Below are 25,679 nucleotides of genomic sequence, written 5' to 3' on the forward strand. Positions count from 1 at the left end.
ACTCCCAGAGTACATTTCCAGTATGATCTAACTTACAAAAAACACAACTGACCCCCAACTCTTCAGAAATATCTCCACTACTGAATGTGTACCTATGAAATTAATTTAATAGCCTGTTATCAATTCAGAAAAGAGGAAAAATGGCACAGACGATAGAGTCTTGGGACTGGAGGCCCAAAGACCTGGGATTGAGTCCTGCCTCTGACACTAGCTGAGTGACCCTGAACAATGCTTTAATCTCTGTGTATTTCAGGCAACCCTATGATTTATCTGCTAAATCACAGAAAGATTGGTGGATAAGTTCCCATACTAGAAATTCCAAAATCAAAAGTCCTTTAAATAGTTGCTTATGAATGCAAAGGAAGAGAATTTCTTCACTCATTAATAAATATATCTGCATAATTGTCTGGATTAGTAGCACAAGTAGGTAGCCTGATCTTAGCAGTACCTTTGAAAATAAGCAACAGATCAAGGTGGGCAAGAAGACATTTAAACAAACAAGAAGGGGCTGAGGGGAGTAGCTGAACCTCACTCCCATCTGAACTGGTAAAAGGAGAGAACACTCTCTTTGTCTCTCTATTTCTCTCTCTCTCACACACACACACACACAGAGTATGGTAAAGAAATACATTTCACTCTATAGGGCAAAAAGGAGAGAAAGTGTGTAAGGGAGAAGGTGAAATTAGAGAGAGGGTAGATTAAGAGAGGAATTAGTCCCAAGGTGGGGGAAGGGGGAACTAAGGATGTGCAAAAATATTTATAGCTCTTTCTGCGGTGTCAAAGAATTGGAAACTCAAGAGGTATCCATCAATTGGGGAACGGCAAAACTAATTATGATATATAAATGTGATACAATACTAATGTACTATAAGAAATAATGAAGGGGATGGTTTCAGTGAAACCTGGGAAGAATTATATGAACTGATTCAGAGTGAAGTGAGTAGAATTGAAAGAAAAATTTATATGACAATATAGTAAAGAAAAACAACTTAAAAAAAATAAGAACTCCAGTTAACATAAGGATCAACATGATTCCAGAAGACTCATAATGAAACATGATACCCACCTCCTGAAAGAGAGGTAAAGGATTGAGGGTTCAGAGTTCAGAATTAGATATATAGATGATATAGACCTATTTGGACATGGTCGATGCCATTTGTTTTGTTTCACTACATGTTTGTAACAGGTTTTGTTTTTCTTTTTTTCTCAATTAAGAGAGTTGAGATAAAAGAGGAAAAAATAGTTTTTTTCTAAGTGAATAATTTTTTTTTAATTTAAAAAAATAGAGAACTACAGGCAACACATGTTCAAGAGGTGTCCTGTTCCCTAGGCTATCAGAGAAGTAATGTTATTGCTTCTGGTGGCACATGGAGTGTTCATTCCTCGAGGATCCCGAGCAAAGGTTCAGCTAGGTCTCAGAAGGAAGTAGTATGGTCTAGCAGAAGAACACTAGGCTTAACCTCTGATGACCAGGCCTGACCATGAGCTCATTTGGAAATGGATAAAGCACTTAAACTCTCGGTAACTGGAAAATAATAAGCAGGTAATAAATACCTTATCATGCATTATTTTTAAATAAGGAGAAAAAAATATCTGCCTTTCCTGACTCACAGGATTATAACATGTTTAGGATGGAAGGGACCTTAGGGATGATCGAGTTCAATCCACTAATTGTATAGATGAGGAAACTAAGAATCAGGACACTTTAATTGACCTGCTTGATATTACAAAGCTATCAAGTGGGAATACAACTTGAACCTGTCTTGTCTCCCAGGCAAGCTATAACATGTTGCCTCCCCAGGAATGCTGCAAAGAAGATTCATTATGAGAAATGAATATATTTTTTTAAGCCCTCAATGTGGTATCTTAATAATAATTAACATTTATAGAGTTTTTCAGTATATAAAAGTGCTTCTCTTTCAATGACCTGTTGAAATAAGAGGCACAAGCATCAGTATTCCCATTTCACAGATGAGGAAGTTGAGGACTATATTAAGTGGTTTATCATACCACAACTACCAGAAACCAGACTCAGTCTCAAGTCTTGAGGGTTATCTTCACTAAACCAACTTAGTAGAAGGAATGGTTCCTGGTCTTCATGGTCACCTTAGTGACCCTTTTCTTAGTTTCTAATCCAATCAAAATATATGCCACCAGAGAGCAATTTATCCTAGAAAATATGAGTGTAATAAGTTGTAACAGAACCAAAAAAAACCCAACTATCTATTCATCCAAATCACCACCACCACCATATCAGTATCTTCTCATTAGACAGTCACTAAGCACTCCGCAAACATTAATTAGCTTCCTTGCAACATTTTTATAAAGTGGGATTAGAGCCATATAATCAGAGACTTTTCAAGACAGAAGGGACCTTGTAGATCATCTTGTTCATCCATTTATTTTGGAGAAAGTTAATAAAGAGATGCATCCTGACTTTCATAAAGGGTGATAATGACAACAGCTGGCATTTCTATAGCACTCTATGGTTAGCAGAGCATGCTACACATCTCCTTTGAGGCTCAAAACAACCCTGACAGGTAAATGCTCCCGCGATCTCCAGTTTACAGATGAGGAAGCTGAAGTTCTGTGAATTGCCTGGGGTCACCCAGCTAGATTGGAGGCTAGATTTGAGCCCAGGGCTTCCTGACTCCTAAGCAGCACACAGTTAAGAAAGCAGTAAATAATATTCCTTTATAAAGTGGATAAAGGGTAGCCACACAATAATATGACCAACTAATCAGTTTCTACTGAGGAATGTATATGGAAACACTAGACAGTAGGACTCCAAGACAATAGGGATAATGGAGGACATCCAGACTCTCCAGTCTTATGTGTTATGTGTGGCTGACATTGTGGGCAGTACAGACATATTATTGTTGGTTCAGTCATGTCAGACTTTTCTTGACTCCATTTGGGATTTTCTTGGTGAAGATTCTGGTGCACTTGGTCACTTCCTTCTCCAAAAGCTCATTTTACAGATGAGGAAATTGAGACAAACAGGGTTAAGTGACTTACCAAGGGTCACACAGCTAGTGAAGTATCTGAGGCTGGATTTGAACTCCAGAATATGATATTCCAAGCTCAGTGCTCTATCTACTTCTATCTACTATACCACCTGAGCTATAAAATAGTTAAGATTTACTAAGTGTCTTAGATATGTTATCTTATTTGGTCCTTACAACAGCTCTAGAGAGGTAGGGGATATTATTATCCCAGTTTTACAGATAAGGAAACTTTGACTGTTAAAGAGATTAAGTGCCTATCCCAGGGTCCCACAGATAATAATTGCCTGAGGCAGGACCTCTGGTCTTCCCTATCCAAGTCTAATACTCTATCCACTGGGTCACCTAGCTGATGGAGCTCCTACCTCCAAAGGTAAAGATTATAACCCACCCCAACCTTATAATCCTGTATGATTACTGCATATCTTTTTTTTTTCCTTTTGGAGGGCAATTGGGGTTAAGTAACTTGCCCAAGGCTACACGGCTAGTTTTTTGTGTGTGGGTGTTAAGTGTCTGAGGCCAGAACCGAACTCAGGTCCTCCTGACTCCAGGGCTGGGCTTTACTCACTGCCCCACCTAGCCACTCCCTGTCCATATCTTCTACAAGATATCCAACAAATGAACTAGGAATCTTCTTCTAGGTCTGCTATATAGGAACTAACACAAAATGCATCTTTTCTTACCCATCTTTTCCCACATAAGCAGGTCCCTGTCCTTTTCTGGCCATACATATCTTTGCTGATACTTTTTAGACTATTTCGTTCCTTTTAATTAATAGCTGATAGTTATGTTGCATATGTTCATCAAGCATCTCTCTATTGCTCTATTTAGGCTAAAATTAAATAAAAATAAATATATCCTCTCCTGCTCAAAAGCATTGAGGAGCCCCTGAATGCCTTGAGGATAAAATACTATTTAACCTGATATAATCTGGCTCTAAGACTCAATTACTACTATCTCCCTTCACGTACTCCATGCTCCAGCCAAACTGGAACTGGAGCTAATCTCCAAACTTAACATTCTGTCCCCCACCCTCATTCACTTACACAAGTTGTCCCCATTACCTGGAATGTGCCCCCTCTTAGAAACCACCTCTTCTTTCAAGGTTCAGTTCAGATGTAACTTCCTTGATGGAGCCTTACCTAATGCCATTGATGTCAGTTCTTCCTTCCTCCTACAATGATTGTCTATTTATTTTTCTGTGTCCAAGTATCTCCAAGTTGAATGAAACTCCCCAAAGAGGTCTTATCTTTGTATCTCCACTGCCTAGAGAACATCTTAAAATCACACTTATACAACATTTTAAGGTTTGTAAAGCAATTTACATGCTACCTTCTTTGATCCTCACAACACCCATGCAAAGTAAGAAGGCACTATTATAATGCCCACTATACAAATAATTTTTTAAAAAACTGAGAAAGGTTAAATGATTTGCTCAAAGTCACACAGCTAGAAATTTTCTGAGGTAGGATCTGAACTTACTTCTTCTTGATTTCATGTCTAGCTCTCTATCCACTATACCACTAGCTGCCAATACATAGTAGATTTTCCTTCCCTTCCCTTCCTTTTTCTCTTTTCTTTTCTTTTCCTTTTCTTTTCTTTTCTTTCCCTTTCTTTTCTTTTCTTTTTTGAGGCAATCAAGGTTAAGTGACTTGCCCAGGGTCACACAGCTAGTAAATGTCTGAGGGAGATTTTGAATTCAGGTCATCCTGACTCCAGGGCTGGTGCTCTATCCACTGTATCACCTAGAGGCCATACATAGTAGATGTTTCTTGAAGTGAAATGATTACATTCTACAGATTCTGTGAAAAGGAAAATCAATTCTCCAGGCCAGCAGGGGTGGGGCCTAGAGGCCACATTTGGCCCTCTAAGACCCCAAGTGTGACCCTTCAACTGAATCCAAACTTCATAGAACAAATCCTCTTAATAAAAGGATACCTTCGGTTACAGGGGGCGGAGCCAAGATGGTGGAGTAGAAGCATGACCTTCCCGCGGCTCCGGCTTCCACCCTCCCCAATCCATGTAAAAAGGGGACTCTAAACAAACTTTGGAGCTGCAGAACCCACAAAATGACACAGAGTAGCTAACCTCCTGCTGAGGACAGCCCGGCAGGCCCGCAGGAATCGGCCGGCCAGCGCAGCGCTCTGGGAGCCAAGCCCAGCCCCACGCCGAGGCTTTAGCCCTGGGGCAGGCCTGACCAGCCGCCAGCCAGAGGGACTCCAGATCAGCAGCAGCTGTGGCCTTTAACAGATTTATCAATACATAGATGCGAAGGACAAGGTGAGAGGCCAGTGCAGTCTGGACTTTGGGACCCAGGAAGTGGGAGTGCGTGGTTTTTCCCCCGGAGCGAGAAACAGCTGAGATGCCAGCACAGCCATCCAGCCAGTGCCACGTGGTGGCTTCAGCTCCTGGCCTGCAGAGTGTAGGGGGACCAAGCACCAGTCTGAGGGGCAATCGCTCTGGCTTTAACCTGCTTGGATCTGGATTGCAGTCTAGGGTGGAGGTCCTGGGGTGTGTGTCCAGCTTGCCAGAGTGTGTGGAGACCTCAGAGAGGGCACCCATCTAATACCTCAGGCAGCTGAGAAAACCCCAGCGTTTGGGACGAAAACTCCCCTGTCTGGTGGCACAGTCCTACTGTGGCAAAAAGCCCAAAAGTCAAATCATTGAGTGGCAAAATGAGCAGGCAAAGGAAGCAAAGCAGACAGAAGATTCCAACATTACACTCCTATTTTGGGGATAAGAAGGAGCAAGGCATGGAACAGGAGGAAAACAGTGAAGTCAGAACTCCTGCACCAAAAGCTTCAAAGGAAAATACAAGCTGGTTACAGGCCATAGAGGACCTTAAGAAGCAGATAAGAGAAGTGGAGGAAAAATTGGGAAGAGAAATGAGAAAAATGCAAGAAAATTATGAAATGAGAGTCAACAGCCTGACTGAAGAAAATAATACCTTAAAAAACAGACTGACTCAAATGGCAAAGGAGGCTCAAAAAGGCAATGAAGAGAAGAATGCCTTAAAAAGTCGAATTTGCCAGATGGAAAAAGAATCTCGAAAGCTCACTGAGGAGAATCATTGCTTCAGAATTAGATTGGAGCAAATGGAAGCTAATGACTTTATGAGAAATCAAGATGCTGTTAAACAGATCCAAACAAATGAAAGAATAGAAGGCAATGTGAAATATCTCATGGGAAAAACCACTGACCTGGAAAATAGATCCAGGAGAGATAATTTAAAAATTATTGGACTGCCTGAGAGCCATGACCAAAGTAAGAGCCTGGAAAGCATCCTCCAGGAAGTTCTCAAATAAAACTGCCCTGATGTTTTAGAACCAGAGGGCAAAATAGAGGTTGAAAGAATCCACCGATCACCTCCTGAAAAAGATCCCAAAAAGAAAACTCCTAGGAATATTATAGCCAGGTTCCGGAATTCCCAGATTAAGGAGAGAATATTACAAGCAGCCAGGAAGAAACAATTTGAATATTGTGGAAACACAATCAGGATAACGCAGAATCTGGCAGCTTCTACACTGAGGGATTGAAGGGCCTGGAATGTGATATTCCAGAGGTCAAGGGAGCTGGGATTAAAACCAAGAGTCACCTACCCAGCAAAACTGAGTATCATGTTTCAGGGGAAAATATGGTCATTCAGTGGAATACAGGACTTTCAAGCATTCTTGCTGAAAAAACCAGAGTTGAATAGAAAATTTGACATTCAGATACAAGAAGCAAGAGAAGCATGAGAAGGTAAACAGGGAAAAGAAATCATAAGGAACTTATCAAAGTTGAACTATTTTTTTTTTAAGCAATCGGGGTTGAGTGGCTTGTTCGGGGTTGCATGGCCAGTTATTGTTTCTGGGTGTGGTGCTGGGTGTCTGGGCCTGGATTTGATCCGGATCATCCCGGCACTGGAGCCGGTGCTCTTGCTCGCTGAGCCACCTGGCCAAAGTTGAACTATTAACATTCCTACATGGAAAAACAATAATTGTAACCTATGAAACTTTTCTCAGTAGTTGAAGGGATTAGAAATATATGAGGGTATGGGGGCATATGAATACATATGTGAATGTGTGTATATACGTTTACAGGTATACATAGAGGGCACGGGACCAATTTAACAGGAAGGGATGATACTTAAAAGGTGAAATTAAGAGGTGAGAGGAATATAATGAGAGGAGATGGGGAGAGACAGAGTGGGGCAAACTATCTCATACAGAAGAGGCAAGGGAAAATGGTTACAATGGAGGGGAAGAATAGGAAGGCACAAGGGAATAGGTCAACCTTATTCCTATTGAATCTGGCTTGAGAAGGGAGGGAAATACACACTAAATAGGGGATCTCACCCTCCAGGAGAATAGGGGGGGAAGGGGATGTGAGGGGGGATGATGGAAGGGAGGGCAGGCTGGGGGGGAGGGAAGTTGGAAGCACCCACTTTTGAAAAGGGACAGGATCAAAGTAGAGAATAGAACAAGTGGGAGGTGGGATAGGAGAGAGGGAAAAATAGTCAGTCTTTACAATACATCTACTATGTTATTGTTTTGCATTAGCCACACATGTACAACGTATACTGAACTGCTTGTCCCCCCAGTGGGGGTGGGTGGCGGGGGGTGGGGGAAGGGAATGAATCTGGACCTAGAAGGCCACATGTAACTTCCCAGGCCATGGGTTCCCCATCCCTGCTCCAAGGTATTTGAGTTATCACTCAGCATTAGCCTTCTCTCTTTTTTGAGTAATGATTTCTTTCACTGAATTGTAGGAATCATTGCCCCATCCCCCTCCATCCTAAAAATGCTGAAATCGAATCAATAAGCATTTATTAAGTACCACACATAAGAGATACAAAAAAAGACCCCCCCAAAAAGTTTCTGTTTTCAATGAACTCAAGGTCTTAGGAGGAAAGCAATAACCAAACTGCCATATAAAATAAGATGTCCTCCAGGGCACTAAACTTTTCAAAGTTGTTTGTGATAGCATGCCTAGAGAACCATGCTATGCTTGGTATAAGGTCCCCCCAAGAATTTTGGAGTGTGAAATCTTACAAAGGAGCACAGGAAGTTTCGTAGGACTCAATCTGTGGTTTGCCTTGATACATAACAGAAACATCTCAAGAAGAAAAGGGTTACATCCCTTGTAATCAAACACCAGCCTTATTCCTCTTTTTTTTTCTCTCCTTTCCCTTCTCCTCTTCCTTACCTTTTTTTCTCCCCTTCCTTCTCCCTCTTTCTTCTCAGTCTCCTTCTCCTCTCTCTGCTCCTTCATCTCTTTCACCTTCTCCACTCTTCACTCTCCTCCTCTCCCCCTTCCTTTCCTCACTCTTCTTCCTCCTTTTTCTCCTCCCTCCCTTTTTTTTCTTTCTACTTTCCCCTATTTCTTCCTCCTCTTTCTTTCCCTTTCTGTGTCTCTCCCTCCAGGTTCCTAAAAGCAAGTGCCAGAGAAGAAGAACCATAGAATCATAAATTCAAAGTTGGAAGAGACCCAAGAAATCATCAGGTCCTGAGAATAGATGGAAAGAATCTTCTCTGGTGTTCAACTGTTATCCTTCTCAGTATCACTGGCCAATGACCATCCCCACAACCCAATCTGGCACTGAGAAGAGGGGATGGCAGAGGACCTTACTTATCCACACAATTCATCTGGGCCCACTGAAGCTTAGCTTTGTTGATCTCTTTGGTTAACAGTGAAAAAAATAATTTGGAATTCTAAATACATGCATTCTTAAAGACAGGGCATGAAAGTCATTCACTTAGGCAGACACTCAAAGTTTTCATCTTTTTCAAATGCCAAATAGACAAATAATTCAATTGACATGAAAACATTTAGAATCCTTTCAAACAACTGTAGGACCATTTGATATAAAAAGACTACAACTTATACTGCATAATACACATAATGACCTCTATTCACACACAAAAGATAAAATTATTGTTCCCTTTCTTGAATTTAGGCTGTTGAATTCTTACACTTTATATTCTTCAGAATCTTAAACAACTATTACTTAAAAAAAAAAAACAACCCACCTAGTCCAATGCTAAAGTAATATGCTTTAGAATTCAGGAATCCCTTCCTTCAAAGAAAACTTTAGAGTACTGTTTGAAGAACAGGTTCCGGCTTTTTATTTATTGTCTTCATAATCCATGGTAAAAGATTATCTTTCACACACATACATAAAAAGATAAAAGTCTTTTATCTTGTCATTTTCATTCTTTTCTGCTTAAATCAAGAAGTGAGTTGAAGCAAACCCAGATTTTGTCCTAGTTGATGTATATAGAAGGTTTATGTTTTGAGGAAACAAAACAAAGATTTTGCTTTGGTTTCTAAAATCCCCACTCACAAAAAAGTCTGTAAATGTCTTAGGTAAAGCCATATATGCTAGAATGAATAAACTAACAAAAGTGAGAAGGAAAATAATGAAAACTTATATCCCCACTTCTCTCCTGGGTCAGAAGGAAAAGGTGGTTCTCCCTTCCTGGTCATAGCTCCTTTACCTTGCTCCCATGAGCAAACTCCTCCTGCCACCTCCAGGATCTCCTTCCCACCATACATAGGTTTATATAGATAGAAGAAACTAGAAATCTAGTTCAACCCCCTCATTTTATAACTGAGGAAACACAATCAGAGATGAAGATTCTCACCACATATAAGAGACAGAGAGACAGATGTTAGAACACAAGTTTCCTGCCATCCAATCCAAAGGTATTTGCATCTATGCCACATCCCTTTTTTCCCTTGCAATCTCTCTCCTCGTTGCTACTTTCTCTTCTTCCTACACACATGCTTAGTTCTCTCCTAGGTCAGGGAACCCTGTTACTCTCTCAAGTTGCTGTTCCATTTTCTTTATCATTTTTGGAGACAAGGTCCTTAAAAGACTAATCTACATCTCCTCCTTCCTATTCATTACTCCAGCTCTTTGAAAGTTGTCTGACTCCCCAAATCTACTTAAACTGATCTCTAAAAATGTTATCTGTTCATTGAATCCAGGGGAATTTTTTTTCTCAAGCATTCATCTTTCTGGACCACTCTGGAGCATTAAACATTCTGGATCACCCACTCCTGGACACTGTCTTCCCTTTGTTTCTGTAATGCTTCATATTCATGCCCCTTTTCTTTTATTTTTTGCCTCCTACTGGCTTATGATGCATCAATCAATAAATATTTATTAAGCATTTACCATGTGCCAGACATTGTACTAGGAAATGGGGAGGCAAAGACAAATATGAAACAGACCTTGGAGAGATTCCATTTCATCAAGATAAATAAAATGTATATATGCAACATAAACATATACAATATACACACAAAATTAATGCATATTAATTTTTTAAGGGGGGAAGGCACTAGTAACTGGAATCATCAGGAATGGTTTTGACTTGAATTATATAGGCATTCTTCCAAACTCAGTACATGGCTCTCTAAACCTCTGTCTTTATATACTCATTCCCTCAGTAATCTCTTCAACTTCCATGTCTCCAAATATTGTTGTCATTGTAGTTGTTGTTCAGTCTACTCTCCTTGACCCCATTTGGGGTTTTCTTGGCAAAGATACTGGAGTGCTTTGCCATTTCCTTCCCCAGCTCACTTTGCAGATGAAGAAACTGAGGCAAATGGGGTTAAGTGACTTGCCCAGAGTCACCCAGCTAGTAAATGTCTGAGGCCAAATTTGAACTCAAATCTTCCTGACTCCAGGCTCAGAGATCTATCGACTGTATCACCTATATTACCTCTATCACATTTCAGACCTTGAATACATTACTTCACCTCTATAGGCCATAATTTCCTCATGTGAAAAAGAAGGGATTGTATGTAAATGACTTCTAATGTCTCTTCTTATTATTCTGTGATTCCCAAATCTTCATCTCCCACCCTGACCTCTTACCTGAACTTCAGATTATCACGTACCACCACCTCCTGGGAAGCTTGGCTTCAATGTACCAATAAAATCTCAAGCTCAAAATGTCTAAAACTGGACTCATTATCACTCATCTAAAATATGCTCTCTTTCCCAACTTCTTTATTTCTATTAATGTCATCTCTGTTCTCCTTGTCATCCGTAATCATTCCCTTGGCGTCATCTTCGACTCCTCCCTCTTCCAAGCCTTCTAGATTTTATCAGTAACCAAAACCTGCCAATTCTCTCTCTACAATATCTCATTTATACATGTCTTCTTCATTTCTCCTGCTAGCAGGAGGCTCTGATCACTTACACTGTTGAAACAGCCTCCTAACCATTCTACTCTCTCTCTCATTCCAAATCATCTTACAAACCAGTCTCTGACTGATTTATCTTCCTATTCTACTGTTTTGCTCAGTCTAAATAACCTTTTTGTAGATTCCCATTTTTTAAAAAAATAACGTCCAAACTCTTTAGCTTGGAATTCAAGATTTCTCTATAATCTCTCATTCAATCTACATTTCAGTGTTCTCTCTCACTAGTTTTTGTCACATACTCAATGCTCCAGTCAAACAGGCTCGTTCACTTTCCCTTGAACATATTCCATGACTCTCTGCCTCTGCTTCTACTAAGCCCTGAGTTCAATTCAACACAAGTTCCCAACCACCTACTGTCTGCTAAGCATTGTGGCCACAAAGATGAACGAATGAGAAAGTGTTTACTATGTGCCAAACACTATGCTAAGGAGTGGGGTTCAAATACTAAAGAAAAAATAACCCTTAACTTCAAGGAGCTTACATTCTAAAAAAGGAAACAATACAAACTGATCCTGAATATTGTAAGGCTGGTGAGTGGAACTCTAAGGGAATAACTTGATACATCCTCTCAAAGAATAAAGGCAGAATTTGTTTCATTGTAGTTCCAGAACTGAGGAGGGGGGCAGTGCACAAAATAGAGAAGAATGTACCCTTGGCTACAAGACTAAAGATGGAAAAGTTTGTAATTCCTGCATTCAAGGAGTTTACAATCTCTTGAGTTGAGATTCACACATAAATAATTACAAGCTGGAATATGATAAATTTATAGGATCACAGAGCTGGAAGACAACTGAAAGACCATCTATATAATTCAACTTCCTCATTTTACAGGTGAACAGATCAAGGCCTATGGAGTTAAAAATGATTTGCCAAAGTGATCAAACAGAGAAGTGTAAGAAATTTAGAAAGGGGAAAACAATCTCTAACTTAAGGGATCTTGAAAAACTTCATGAAGGAAAAGAGAACTGGGAATGGGTTTACATGGAAGGAAAGATACTCAGCAGATAAAAATATATATGGGAGTCCATTCCAGGCATGGGGGATGATACATGCAAATATATGAGGTCAAGAGACATCAGGGCAAAAATGAGGGAAAAACTCATAACAATTTAGATGAAATGTGGGAAGAGGAACAAGATGGAATAACACTGGAACAAGAGGTTGAAGTCAGATCAGAAAAGGCTTTGAATGCCACAATGAGGAATCTGCATTTTTTTTTCCTACAGAGAGTGGGAAAGCACTGAAGAATTTTTGAGTAGGGAAATGACATGATATAATTTGCCCACTAGGAAGATTACAATGGCATAATCTAAAAGATAAATTTAACAGAGAAGACAGTAGAGACAGGGAGACCAGTGAAGAGACTATAACATCAGTCCAGGTGAGAAGTAATGATAGCAGTAGGGGAAGTAAATCGACAAAGGAAAGATAGATGCTAAATATATGGGTGCAACCATAGACATTGGCAACTTATTGGACAAAGAAGATGAGGAAGAGGGAAGAATCAAAGATGACTGTCTTCTTAAACTAAGTGAGAAGGAAGCTATCAATGCCATCAACAAGAAATGGGGAAGTCAGGAAAAGGAGAAAGTTTGGGGGCACAATAAGGAGTCCTATTTGGTATATGTTGAATGTGGGTTGCTGGTGGGATATTTAAGGGGAAATTTCTCTTTAAATTAGCCTCTGTGGGCTAAGATCAAGTGTTTCCCCATTGAATGATAGATAAGTAGGATTTCAGAAGAATCAATATCATAAATAACCCAAGGGAATTGAAAAAATACATATACTGAGCATAATGTAAGGAACACTCTTTTAGCATGACTTGTATACAAGAAGTGGTGCAAAAATACATTATTGAGTATGCATACAACCAAGAATGGAGATCAAGAATCACATAGCATCATAGACCAACTAGTCCAAGCCACATGTGAATAAGAATCCCTTCTGCAACATAACCAAAAGTTAATCATCCAACTTAGGTTTGAATAACTCCAGCAAGAGGGAATCTTTAACTTCCTAAGGATTCCCATTCTCTCTTTGGACAGCTCCAGTGTTTATAAGTATTTTCTTCCACTAAGTCTAAGTCTGCCTCTTTACAACTTCCATTCATTGATTCTAGTTCTGTCCTCTGGGGACAGACAAGCAAAGAAAATCTATTTCTCCTTCTCCGGGACAATCAGAATCACAATTCGGTTCAATTCAACAAATATTTATTAAGCATCTGCTATGGGCAGGCACTATCTTAACCAAAAAAACACAGGTCTTAAAGGAACTTACATTCTACTGGAAAATCACACAGAATAAAAAAGACACAGAAGGGTTGCCATGCCCATCAGTAGCTGATTAAGTTGTGGAACTATTCAATTATCAAAGTGTCCATCTGGAAGCTGAATCTCAGCAGAGGTTTAGAAGTCATGTGCAGAGCTATAAAAATTGTAGCCATGGAAATATAATGAATTGCCTCTAGAGAAAGCAGAGACGAGAGGGTGGAAATGGAGGTTTGGAGGATGCCCACATTTGGGTAGTAGGAGAAAGATGAGAAACTAACATTTCCTATGTCCAGAATTATGCCCTCCCCTCCCCCAATCTCTACCTATTGAAATTCTACCCCTCCTTCAAAGGTCCACTTCAAATGCTGTCTTTTCCAAGAAGTCCTTCCCAATGTCTTTGGAAGGAAGTGATTTAAACATTCTATGAAAATTCACAGCACCATTTGTTTCACTCTTATGTACTTAACATATTCTGGTTGGTGTTGAGTTATTTGTGTAAATTTCTTATCACCTATACAAGAATGCAAACTGAAATACAGGAACCACATCCTTTGTATCTCTCCCATCACCCAGTGTAGTGACTAATACACAGTATGTTTTTCGATTCAAACACACAGGTAAATGCTTGTTTAAAGAATGAATAGAAATCAAAGAATTACAGATTTAGAGATAGAAGCGACCTTTAAAGTCATCTTGTTCAGATCATTTTGCAGTTGAGGAAATAGGCCCAGAGAGTTTAAATGACTTGTCTAACTAAGGTCACAGATGTTATAAGAGGCAGACACAGGATTTAAACCCAGGTCCTCTGACTCCAAACCCGGTGCTCTTACCATTACATCTAAAAGACACAAGAAGCATGATTTTCAGGCTTGTATTCTTTCAATATAAACAACTAAATCTAACATTTTGCTTAAATGAAAACTTAAATATCTTTTTCAATCTTCATTTGCTAAATATGACTTAACATATAAATTTAGTTCTTAATTCCTCAAATCCAAATAATTTATGTGGGTCTCAGTTCAAGATCCAAAATGTTAAAATAGCCGTGAAGACCAAAATTAGAAAATCCATTCTTTGGGTGCCTGGTGACATTCCTGTGGTCAAAACTCATCATTTCATCTTTGAGGGAGGAAGAAGAGGAGAAGAAATGGAGAGGGATGAGGAGGAGGAGGGGAGGAAAGGAAAGGAGGAGGAAAGAGGGAGAGAAAAAAAGAGAAAGAGGTAGAGAGCCCTTAACCATGAACTTATTGCTTATTTTTCTCACCTCTGTTGTATATTGGACGCATTCTTCCTTATTAAACTAGGGCCCATGCACAAATCCTACCCATAAAGCTACTGTCAAACAGGCCACTTACTTACTAACATATCTTCCTACTTGATGCCATTGTATTTTGCCCTTTATTATCACTGCATTCTGTCTAGGACTGATCTTTTCATTATTTTACTTACATCTAAGCCTCATCTCCTTGAAGACAGAGGGCATTTTTTCTCTCTCTTTTAGAATAGCCCTTTTTGAATTCCATCCAACAAGCAATTATTAATTATGACCCCACTGACAATGTGCATGACACTGTGCTGGGAACATAAATCAAATGAAAAATTGGTCAGGTCCCTGCCTTTAAAGAGATTATAGTCTACTGAGATACATGTGAACAGACACATATGCAGATGATAATTTGAGGAGGGAGAGAATGTTACTAACTAAGGGAGTCATAGAAGTAGAATGTAAACTCCTTGAGGGTAAGAACTAATCCCACAGTTTGCCTTTTTATTCCAAAAAATAAATAGTTCTCAAAGTGTGGTCCAAGGATGCCTAGGGATCCCTAGAGATACTTTCAGGGAGTCTACAAGGCCCAAACCATTTTCATACCACAACATAATTTGCCTATTAAAATATTCCTCCCTTTTCCAACTAGACAGTTAGGTGAGACCAGATTTTCTTCATATATTTTAACCAATCAATAGAGATGTACTAAGTGGCGACTATGTGCACTGTGGTAAATACTATGGATACAAAAAGGATGCAAAAGACAGTCCCTGCCTTCGAGGAGTTTACAATCAACAGGGAAGAAAACATACATACAACCATATACAAAGCAAACTACATGCAGGATAGTTAATAATTAACAGAGGGAAGGCATTGGATTAAAGACAGATTGGGTAAGGCTTCTAGTAAAATACTGCAACAGACTGAATACAAAAAGCAGATCGAAGAAGCTATTTTCTATTAAGCCAGACATTAAAGAGATTTGCAAAAATATATAAAACAATACCACTTTTTAAACTAATTATTTTGTTTTGTAAAACATACTTATTTTTCATAAAAAGTGGTTATTTATGTTAACATACGATTTCATTATTATTTTAAATGAATTAATAACTATTTATTTAAATTTTTTATCAATTTTAATTTCCAACAGTAAATACTGATAGCTGTAACTCACATAAACAAAAGGTCTTTGGGAATCTCAATAATTTTTAAGAGTGTAGCATAGAAACACTGACCTGGAAACATTCCGGTTTGGGGGGGGGGGGGGCCACTCTCACTGGTGTGCAGATCTGGCAAGTGGTCTCCAACCTAAATTCCTAGCAAGCTGCCTGGAAATACCAAGAAAATGAGTAAATTGCCCAGGATCGCCCTGCCAGGAAGTCAGAGGCAGGCCTTAAAACCAGTCCTTCCTGACTCCCAGGCTGGCCTTCTAGTTGTTCTACTATGCTGCTTGCTGAGAGGTGCTGTTCTAGAATAGATTAGGTTAGATCACCCCCCCCCCAAAGCACTCTGTGCCCACAGCAAGCATCCAGTAAATATTTGTTCAGTTGAATTTTTCACCATCACCAGAGGGCATTCAACTAGAGGACTGTGCCTCCTGCTCCTTTGTCTCTCCTACAGCACCAAGCATATATGAGTTCAATAAGCATTCCTGCCATTTGCCTGATTCCGCTCTTCCACAGTGGTAAGGGGAGACGGTTAGAGAGATGAGATAAAGAGACAAGGAATACAAACTACTGCCTCCATCCTACACTAACCAGTCATTTAAAAATATCACTCAGGTGACAATCTTTAGAAAATTTCCACAACCCCAGAGTCTTAAAAAGTATTAGTAACAGCAACAACAACAACAAAAAAAACATTCTTAATTGTGTGACCTCAGCTTCCTAATCTCTAAAATAGGGGGAGGGAAGTAGGGGAAGTCACAGATCTTTAAGGATATTAGTTATGAAATATGGCAATGCCATATTCACAATGCCTATAGAGATTACAAATATGCTGATATAATTATCCATCACAAAATACGTCAGGTTTGCCATTTGGGGAAATAAACTAGAAAATTTATTAAGATACCAAAAGACTGAGTCCCAAAACCAGAAAGTGAAAGCCATTAGAGTAGTTATGACATTGGCACAGGTAGATAAAGTAGAAAGCACCCACATTCTCAAGCCTTTAAAACAGAACAGGCTACCTCAGGCAAAGGTCCTCCTCTCCCCACTCACAGCAACCACCCAGCGTGTTCCCAGCAGCTCCGGCCCCTGGCAGTGCTCAGCAGGGGTCCTTAGCAGAAAAGTCCTGCTCCCAGCAGCTCCGGCCCCTGGCAGTGCTCAACAGGAGTCCTAACTCAAAAAAAAAAAAAGTTTATTTTTCCCAAAAAAGGGCTTCGTGCTGCCGCTGCCTCTGCTGCTGCCACAACCGCAACCGCCGCTTGGCTTTTTTTTTTTTCCTCACTTTCCACTTTCTCTTGCTCCACCCCTTCCTGCTACGTCAGCACGGCTCAGCAAACCGCAGGACCGCTAGCTCGGCTCAGAAAACCGCAGGACCGCTTTCTCTTGCTCTGCTATGTCAGCACGTCCATGGGGCATGGGAGATCTTTAAATCCCATAACCCTTACAGGTGTTCAAATCTAGCCTCGGACACTTAGTAGGCTTGTGACCCTGGACAAGTTACTTAACCTTTGTTTGCCTCAGTTTCCTTATCAGTAAAATGAGTTGGAGAAGGAAATGGCAAACTGCTTCTGTATCTTTTACAAGAAAACCCCATGGCCAGTGTTGGCATGCTGTGGTCCACGGGCTCACAAAGGGTCGAAAAAACTGAACAACAATTTAGAGACCATTCAGTCTAACTTCTTCATTTTATAGATAAGAAAAGTAAGATCTTCTAGAGTGACCAAGGGACATGCCTGAGCTATTACTGTTCAAGGGTACAAATACATTAAGTAGTACAACCAGGACTGGAACCCACACTCTCTTAGGTAGATCCAGCATTCTTACCAATTCACTTAGAAATGAGAAATTATATACATAGGTCCATTACTATCCTTAGCAACCAAAGAATCTGCTATATACCATGAGGTAGATTGTCTTGGGAATGATGGTACAGATTACTTTAATTATTTTCATATGTACATACCCATCTATTTTCATTGGTTACATCCATACACATGTACTCAATAAAAATGCAGATAATTTCATGTAAAATCTATCCTTTGGGGGAAAAAAAATCTATCCTTTGCTCCCCATTCTCTTCCCACCCCCAATAAAAGATCTCATTTCAGGTCCCAAGAAACTGGAAGCCCCAGAATTTGACACATCCCAAAAGAGGAAATGGGATACAAATAGCCAGTAAGTCCAAATTTTCCAGGCTTTAGACCACTCTCCCTCATTAAACATACTCTAAGAATGAAAATACTTATTTTTTCACCAGTAAGTGTACTGAAGCATTAGTATTTCATCCAGGGATATTCAAAAGATGTTATCAGCTAAAGCAAAGTCTTCTTTCAGAGGGGAATGGAGGACAGACCATACTGTAGCAGACAAAGTGCAGAAGACTTCCAGGGATTTAGTTGCAGAAAGCAAGCTGGAGATATATAGATTTAATTACCATTCACCAATACAACATTACAGTAGGCGGAGTGTACTAATGTTTTCTTATTACTAAACAGCATGTTCTCCCCATGCATCTTCTCTTGAACTGGTTCATTACATGCTCCAAGGCACTTTCTGGTAGAGATATTACTAATTTCCTTTGAAACTCTCTGCTCCCTTTCCTTGGCTTTCGCTAGACTCCCTGGCCCCATGAACAAAAAAGCAGAAAGGGCTGACATGAACCAGGTCGCAAGCACAATTCTGGTTGAACAAACCTGGGAGACCCCCTAAGTCTGATGCTCACAGCAAAATCCAGCAGTGCTTCCTAGTAGACAGAGAAGACCACATCTTGCTAAACTGCTAAAAATGTTTCATAGGTTTCTTATTTTGGAAAGTTGATTACCTTAAACTTAACTCAATGGAGATTAGATATTTAGTTTAGAAAAAAAAAAAGCCAACGTATGTGGACAACTTCCCTAAGTCCTAATGCTAGCTCTTTACTCTAAAATCCCCATGACAGTGAGTGCCATGTGGTAGACACAAGCCAAGACTACATGGAAACTTGTTTCATAGAAAAGAACATTCTGTCCTGCAAAAGGACATTAGAAATACAGTACCTCTGCAAGAATTCACAGACCAATAGACCTGCTGATCCCCACATATCTGATCAGTCAGATACTACTCAGAGCTAGGAATAAATTAACAATGATGGAGTGAAAACAAGTATTTACATAAAATATTTCGTCAGTGTCCTCAGTAAAATTCTGCCAACAAGAAAGAATACTCATAAAATATGTTTTCCAATTAAGTATTTGCAGAATATGTGACACCAAGAAATAAAAAGTATCCCAAAATGAAAATGCTTAGGGAATGGATTGACTCAATCATACTAGGGAAAAATGTGAAAAATTCCAAAAAACTCATCATACCCTTTGACTCTGTGATGTCATGCTTGACATATACACCAAGAAGGAAAAGGACAGGACAGGGAAGAACAGAAAATGAAAGGAAAGGACAGGACAGGAAAGGTGAGGAGAGCAGAAGAGAGGAGAGAAGAATGGAGAGGAGTGAAAGGGAGGGGAGGAGAAGAGAGAAGAGGAGAGGAGAGGGAAAGGGAGTGGAAAAGAAGAGAGGAGAGGGGAAATGAGGGGAGAGAAGAATGGAGAGTGGAGGAGAAGAGAGGACAGAAAAGGAGAGGAAAAGAAAAAGAAAGGAAAGGAGAAGAGAAGGGAGGGAAGGGGAAAAGGATGAAAAAAGAGAGAGGGGAGAGAAAGAGGGGGCTAGATAATTAGAAAGAGAAAAGAAAAAATGAGAGAAAGAAAGAAGGAAAAAGGAAGGAAGAAAAAAGAGAAGGAAGGAAGATAGAGGAAAGGAATGGGGAAAAAGAAAAGAGGGAGAGAAGAAAGAGAGAAAGAAAGAGAAAAGAAACAAAGGAGAGAAGAAAGAAATGGTGTAAGGAAGGAGAGAGGAGGAAGTAAAAGAATCAGAAAAGAAAAATAAAAAGTGGAAGGAGAAAAGGAAAGAAGGAAGGAAGAACAGAGGGAGGGAAAGAAAGAACAAGTATCAAAATATTCATAGTACCATTTTTGTGGCAGTAAAAATCTCGAGGCAAAGTGGGTACCTAATGATTAGGGAATGGCTGAACAAGTTGTGGTATATAAACGGAATATTAATGTGCAGGAAGAAGTGACTATAACTATGAGGAATTCAAAGAAACATGAAAACTTGTTTGCAGTAATGCAAAATGAAGTAAGCAAAAGTGCATAGTAAGAATGTAAGAATAACATCTAAAAATGAATGCAATAACCAATCAACAAACCTTTTTTTAAGCATCTAATACACACAGTCCTAGGCCCTGTGGGAAACAAAGAATAAAGCTACTCTTCATTCTATGTCAATGTAAATGAAAAATAAACCAAATCTCAAGTAATTATTTTTTTTAAGGAAGGGCTTGAACTAGGTGGCCTGTGAAGGTGTTCCTTGCTTCACATCTTTGGTGCTATGACTTGCTGTCTTCTGACAGAAAGTGGAGGATGGCAGGGATAAACTATCCCATGCCCTTTCAGATGTGATCATTATTTTGGTTGCTTTCACTTGTTTTTCCTTTGTCACAAAGGACGTTCATTGTTGAGGAAGGGGTAGTATATTCAGTAAGGTATGATATCTAAACTTAAAGGCATCAACAAAATGCATGAAGAACTAAAATTTTCTAAAAGAGTAAGAGAAACTCTGGAGAAGATAACAAGATATAGAAGGTCAGTAAGGTGCCATGACCGGGCACTGGACTTGGAGGCTGCAAGACATAAATTCTAATTCTGCCTTAGAGTCTCATAAGCTGTGTGACCCTGTGAAAGCCTGTCAACTTCTCTCAACCCCAATTTCTTCCTCTGTAAAAATGAAGGGGGGTGGGGAACAAGACTAGATGAATGGATGAATGCTTGGATTGATGGAATAAACATTTATTATTAAGTGTTAACTATGTGTCAGATACTATACTAAGCATTTTAAAAATATGATTTCACTTGAGATTAAAGACCATTAGAGATGGCCTTTTAGATCCCTTACTGCTCTAAATATATGATCCTATGTTGAGAGAAGCTTTTAACCTCTTTCAGCCTCAGTTTTCTCAACTATAAAATGGGGGTAATAAAAGCACCTACCTTACGGAGTTGTTGTGAGGACCAGATGAGATAACATATGTAAAGTGTTTCCAAACCTTAAAGTGCTTCATAAATGTGAGTTATAATATTATTTACTACTACTACTACTATTCTGTTAAAGAACACAAAAAAGAGCAAAGCTCTAAGGGTTCTAAGTATAAATAGATCTTAGATTCTAAGTATAGACATAGCCATATAGTACAGACACTCTAAGTATAGAAATATCCATATAGATATACCTACATACACATACACACACCTCGGAGACCATGAAACAAGCTGAAATTGTACACAGGAATGACTTTTTCAAAGATGATTTATAAATAAAAAAACCTATGGGGGGGTGGAAGAGAGGGGAGAGTTTCACTTTCCTCTGTAGTTGCAAGACCTGGTTCTTAATGCAATGATCATGAAAAGCAGGATGAGAAGAAGCCCTGCACTAGAGTATAGACAGCAATAATTAACAATAATAATAACTGAATTGTTTACCTGTAGGAATATGCTGAGGAATGGGGAGGATGACTGGGGACAGCAAAAATCAATTATGCCACAACTGACACTCTCTCTCTCTCTCTCTCTCTCTCTCTCTCTCTCTCTCTCTCTCTCGTTCTCTCTCTTTCTCTCTCTGATGTATTTCCTAATATCTTACTTAAAAGATGAAAAGAACAGAGCTAGGTCACCAGAGTCATGGTTATGGAAAACGAGGTGAGGAAACAGTAAGTTCAGAATAATCGCCCCTTAATTGCCAAGAGGTCTCTTAAATCTGGGAAGGATCTGCCCATTTCCCAAAGGCAGAACGTTTGATTTTCCTCCAGAGAATGCAATAAAACCGTATCCTTTGAAACAGATGAGAAATTTTGAAACAGATGAGAAATTTTGGATAACATCAGATTCTATTGGAATGCCCCAGGGTAATGAGACTACACCAGGCACACTGCATAAGAGTGTCTGATACTTTTAGTAGCAAATGAGGGGAAGTTTGTTGTGACAGCTGGGGAGGAAAAAGTTGGAAGGTTAGGTGGATTTGCAACATGAGAAGGTGATTTGGTTTGGGAGTGCGGGGAAGTTGGGGAGGAGGAGCAGTCCTCCAATAGGGTAATGTGGGGTTTGAAAGTAGAAGTTTTTATCCTTCAGAAATGAGAGCAAAAGGAAATTGAAGGAGATGGAAACTAAGGCCTGTCCAGTCTGTTAAGTATTCCCCAAATAATAAAAGGCTTGAGTCTAGGCCGGGAATTCACTGTAAATAGGATCACTAGTGATTTTTAGGGCATCAAGACAGAGGCAAAAGTAGAAGTATTAACATGCATCTATTACACTATCCAAGCATTTCAGAGCTAGAAGGGCCATCAGTGGCCAGTTAGTCTCAAAAATATCCTTACTACATAAAACTTGCTGAGTTGTTAACCATCTAACCTTTGAACAGGGGAACAACTACCTTCAATGCTTGCACAGCTCTAATAGGAAATTGTTTCTGACATTAGGCCTAAATTTGCATCTTTGCATCTTCTCCTAAATTTCCTGATTCTGCTCTCTGAAGTCAAATAGAATAAGCTGAATTCCCCTTCCATATGGCAGCCTTTTGAGGATTTAAAGGCAGACATGATGGCTCCCCTGAGCCTTCTTTTCTCTGGGCTAAAACCCCTAGTACTTTCAGTGTATCACCACCGGACATGGACTGATTATTATCCTCTAGTCAAAGAATATCATTTGCTGTCTTAAGCACCTTAATATTGGGTTGCCGTTGATGGTAATTTCATGCACATGCACACAAATACACATATGTAAATGTATACATACACACATATGCACATACATGCACAGTCTTACTGTAGGTTTAAGCTTTATTAGCCTAAGACTTTTAGGATACTATATATATATATATATATATATATATATATATATATATATATATATATGATTTGGGACCAGATCTGTGATTTAAATGCAACAGGAAACTCTCAGTGAGCACCTTCTCTGCAACTTATAAGTGTCCTGGGGGATTAGGAGCTGAAGTGACTTGCTTGGGACCATATGACCAGTAAATGACATAGAGGTGGCTTGAACACAGCTCATCTTATCACAACCCACTTGATCTTACTGCCTCCCTACTTTTTATACTTCTCATTATTTACCCAAGAACATTTCTGTCGTGCTTCAAGGATAAAACTGCTCTTTCCTGGCCTCAGTCTGTCTCCAATGCAAAAGGATTTGTTTCATAATCTTCACAGCTGGAAGGAGCATTTGAGATCTGTCTTACTCAGTAGCCTCTACACTTGAGCACTAAGGCATATATAATATGTATTTTTTATACATTTTCTCCACAGATGCTGGAACACGGAGAGCTAAATGCCTCTGTCCCTCACATTGCTATGAACCCCATGGCATTACATAAAATAAAAACCAACTTGTAATGGAAATGCAAATTTAAAGATCTTCCCTGCCCCTAGGCTAAAGTGCACCTGGAGCCTGGGGTGGGAGCCTTGTTTTTCAGTAGATACTTCTTGATTGGCCAGTGAGTCAATAAGGTTGTTACATTCTCTGAGCCAGGAGAAGGCTATATAAGCCCTGATGTGTAGCTTTGTTTGGGGGCTCACTTTGAGAAGTGTTCTGTGATTTGATCTGGATTATGGGAAGCCGTTGTTGAGAGCCCCCCCGCCCCCGCTTTGAAAAACCCAGATGTTGAAACCCAGATGTTGATTTGGTATGGATGTGATGGTTGGACAGTTTGGAAATCTGTCTATTTGATCTGTTTCTCTGACTTGATAATTCTGTCTGTGTATTCTGAAGTTCAGGGTGCTGACCTTTTTCCCCTGAACTAGGTAAACGATACATGTTTGACTGATTAAAGTAAGCTTGTTAACCCATTTTGAGTTGCTTTCCTTTATCAAAGCAGATCCAAGAACATGTGTTGGCAGCGAACCCTGGGGACGCTGGGGTGCTTGCTGCTACACAACCATACGGGTTTGACATTGGTTTTCTATCTTTTTTTCCACCCCTTGTTCATAATGCTTACTTCTTCACCTGTGAAGTATCTTAGGTAGGTCATGCCAAAAGAGATAGTGGAGGGTTTGCATCACTTTACATAAGCCTCTCCTGGACACCTCCAGCTGCTAGTGCCCATCTCCACAATAATTTACTTTGTATTTGTTTTGCATATAATCTTTTATGTACATGTTGTTTCATCCAATAGAAGGTAAGTTCCTTGAGGGCAGGGACTTTTTATTTTTGTATCCATATCCTCACTGCCTAACATGTCCCAGGTACATAGTGGGTGCTTATGAACTAAAGCAAAGTAGCTCCTGTCCTCCCTCTGTTACCAATTAGTTATATAATCTTGGACATATCACATCGGCAACTTTAGAAATTGGTTTCCTCATCTGTAGAAGAAAGAGTTGCTTCACTAAGTTTCTAGGTGTAACATTCTACCATTGTTTGTTTTTCTGCTATGCATCATCAGGAATGACATGAGAGTGAAAAGATTCTAAATCTCAGGATTTTAAGAGGGGCTAGGGTCTCTGGGTAGATTTCAGAAGATCTGTGAACTTGGGTGGGAAAACAAAAAAAATCACATCTTTTCACTAACCTCTAGCAAAATTTATCAGTTAGGTGACTCAGCGGGAAGAGAGCTAAACATGGAGTCAGGAAAACCCGACGTTCAAACCTGATCTCAGACACTCCCTAGCTGTGTGACTTGTGGCAAATCACTTGATTTCTGTTTGCTTCAGTTTCCTCATGTCTAAAATGGGGAAAATAATAATAGTACCTATCTTCCAGGTTATTGAGAGGATAAAATGAGATAATATTTGTAAAGCATTTTGAAAACCCTTAAGCACTATATAAATTCTAATTGTCATTACGATTATTCAATTATTAGCGCAGTCAATAAACACAGCAGCATTAATAGTATTTGTGTCACTAATCAAAATGACAAATATTTTTCTATCACATCACATTTGTTTTAGATAGTTCAAAATATCATTTATGCTCAGAATTACTTCAAAATTGCTAAAGTATTTAGACCTGCCACTACATATGTATTACTATGCCACAAATTTGGGGTTTTTTAAAAAATATTTTGATAACTGTATTTCAGTATAACTGGTTTTCTTTGTTGTTTTGAGTATCTTCTTTTAAGAATTTAAAAATATTCTGAGATCATCAGTTTCACCACACATCCAAAGGGGTCTACACACAAAAAGCTAACAATATTATACTATTCTATAGAACCAGGAGAATAATATATTCTGTAAGAACAATATTGTAAAAATGAACAAGTTTTAAAAGAGTTAAAGATTCAGATCAACACAATGATAAACCAAGACTCCAAAGGACCAATGCTGAAAATTGCTACCTATCTAAAGAATGTATCTCACATCCTGATGGAGAAAATACACAAAATGAGGTACACATTTTTGGACACAGACAATATGAGGATTTGTTTTGCTTGACTATGTATATATGTTCCAAATGATCTCTCTCTGTCTCTCTCTCTCTCTCTCTCTCTCTCTGTCTCTCTCTCTGTCTCTCTCTGTCTCTCTCTGTCTCTCTCTGTCTGTCTGTCTCTCTCTCTGTCTCTCTCTCTGTCTCTGTCTCTCTCTCTGTCTCTCTGTCTCTCTCTCTTTCTCTGTCTCTCTGTCTCCGTCTCTGTCTCTCTCTCTCTGTCTCTCTCTGTCTCTCTGTCTCTCTCT

General features: G+C 39.4%; 1 protein-coding gene and 1 long non-coding RNA gene across 4 annotated transcripts in view; one reads left to right on the plus strand and one right to left on the minus strand.

Annotated features, from left to right (window-relative positions):
• The window catches only part of CPQ (carboxypeptidase Q), a 545,251-nt gene extending 533,932 nt beyond the window's left edge, over positions 1 to 11,319 (minus strand). Inside the window, exon 1 of the mRNA XM_069086586.1 lies at positions 10,873 to 11,319. The gene's annotated coding sequence lies outside the window, so the exon portion shown is untranslated. The remainder of the gene's footprint in view (positions 1 to 10,872) is intronic.
• The window catches only part of LOC138160090 (uncharacterized), an 811,791-nt gene that overhangs the window by 647,951 nt on the left and 138,161 nt on the right, over positions 1 to 25,679 (plus strand). The window lies entirely within an intron of this gene.

This window comes from Petaurus breviceps, unplaced genomic scaffold, assembly GCF_028583685.1.
Source record: "Petaurus breviceps papuanus isolate PSGF00001 unplaced genomic scaffold, PetGlider_PUasm1.0 179, whole genome shotgun sequence".
In the NCBI taxonomy this organism is placed as follows: domain Eukaryota; kingdom Metazoa; phylum Chordata; class Mammalia; order Diprotodontia; family Petauridae; genus Petaurus; species Petaurus breviceps.